The 2,078-nt window shown below is 35.3% G+C and overlaps 1 long non-coding RNA gene across 1 annotated transcript in view; it reads right to left on the reverse strand.

The window, feature by feature from the left end:
* LOC106535876 (uncharacterized) overlaps positions 1 to 654 on the reverse strand; it is a 3,359-nt gene extending 2,705 nt beyond the window's left edge. Inside the window, exon 1 of the long non-coding RNA XR_001312485.1 lies at positions 86 to 654. This is a non-coding gene — a long non-coding RNA (uncharacterized LOC106535876). The remainder of the gene's footprint in view (positions 1 to 85) is intronic.
* Between the last annotated feature and the right edge of the window lie 1,424 nt (positions 655 to 2,078).

The following is a 2,078-nucleotide window of genomic DNA, read 5'->3' on the forward strand; positions in this document are numbered from 1 at the left end:
TTATAAACATAGGATCATTTCAGTTTAACTCTGGTTTTAAACCTGTATAACACAGGATTGTCTCAGTTTAACTCTGGGTTTAAACCTGTATAACACAGGATTGTCTCAGTTTAACTCTGGTTTTAAACCTGTATAACACAGGATTGTCACTGTTTAACTCTGAGTATAAACTGTATAACAGGATTGTCTCAGTTAACTCTAGGTTTAACCTCAAGTTTAGAAACAGGTTTTCTGACATTGAACAAAGTAAATGACCTTTTTCCATAAATGATTTTGTTTTTACTAACTCATGAAATAAACCAACAGGAAGTTGTTCATACTCAGAATTATTTTTGATTTCAGGCTGTTTGTTTAGTTTCCTGCAGACATCATACCTCAGCTGGGACCGGATCCTATCACTGCTGAAAGTAGATCCAGCTGATCTGATCCACCTCTCAGGTGTTTCTGCTGAACCTTGGAGACGACAGGTGAGTTTCTGTCTGCAGGTGTGAACTGAAGGTGTTCGGTTGCCTAGAAACAAGAAAGGTGTCAAGTTTTCTAGATGTGTGGACAACAGCGCACCTCTTACTGAACCTTCCAACCTTTGATCTGATGTGGAATACATATCACCTGAGTGACATCTGTTAACATCTGGTGTCAACGAGTTAACATCTGGTATCAACGAGTTAACATCTGTTAACATCTGGTGTCAACGAGTTAACATCTGTTAACATCTGGTGTCAACGAGTTAACATCTGTTAACATCTGGTATCAACGAGTTAACATCTGTTAACATCTGGTGTCAACGAGTTAACATCTGTTAACATCTGGTGTCAACGAGTTAACATCTGTTAACATCTGGTATCAACGAGTTAACATCTGTTAACATCTGGTATCAACGAGTTAACTTCTGGTATCAACGAGTTAACATCTGATATCGAGCTAACATCTGATAACATCTTGTATCGAGTTAACATCTGATAAACGAGTTAACATCTGGTATCAACAAGTTAACATCTGTTAACATCTGATATCGAGCTAACATCTGATAACATCTGGTATCAACAAGTTAACATCTGTTAACATCTGGTATCAACGAGTTAACATCTGATAACATCTGATATCGACCTAACATCTGTTAACGTCTGGTATCAACAAGTTAACATCTGATAAACGAGTTAACATCTGGTATCAACAAGTTAACATCTGTTAACATCTGGTATCAACGAGTTAACATCTGATAACATCTGGTATCGAGTTAACATCTGATAACATCCGATATCGAGTTAACATCTGTTAACATCTGGTATCAACGAGTTAATATCTGTTAACATCTGTTATCAACAAGTTAGCATCTGATAAACGAGTTAACATCTGTTAACACCTGGTATCAACGAGTTAACATCTGTTAAAATCTGGTATCGAGTTAACATCTGTTAAAATCTGGTATCGAGTTAACATCTGTTAACATCTGGTATCAAGTTATCTGATAACATCTGGTATCAACAAGTTAACATCTGATAAACGAGTTAACATCTGGTATCAACGAGTTAACATCTGTTAACATCTGGTATCAACAAGTTATCTGATAACATCTGGTGTCAACAAGTTAACATCTGATAAAAGAGTTAACATCTGGTATCAACGAGTTAACATCTCAGATGCAAATTAACATCTGATATCAACGAGTCAACATCTGATAAACGAGTTAACATCTGGTGTCAACGAGTCACCTGCAAATTACATAAATTTCTGTCCAGTGCTTCACAAGGTATTTTACTAACACATAAACTCAGAGAAAATATAGTCAGATTAGATTATCGTAAGTTTGAGGTTATAATCTAGCCAGATAATTTTATGGTCAGTTTCAGGTTATAATCTAGTCAGATTAGATCATGGTCAGTTTCAGGTTATTATCTAGTCAGATTAGATCATGGTCATTTTCAAGTTATAATCTAGTCAGATTAGTTTATGGTAAATTTCAGGTTATAATCTAGTCAGATTAGATTATGATCAGTTTCAGATTATAATGTAGTCAGATTAGATTATGGACAGTTTCAGGTTATAATCTAGTCAGATTAGATTATGATCAGTTTCAG

Source organism: Austrofundulus limnaeus, unplaced genomic scaffold (genome assembly GCF_001266775.1).
Source record: "Austrofundulus limnaeus strain Quisiro unplaced genomic scaffold, Austrofundulus_limnaeus-1.0 Scaffold1599, whole genome shotgun sequence".
In the NCBI taxonomy this organism is placed as follows: domain Eukaryota; kingdom Metazoa; phylum Chordata; class Actinopteri; order Cyprinodontiformes; family Rivulidae; genus Austrofundulus; species Austrofundulus limnaeus.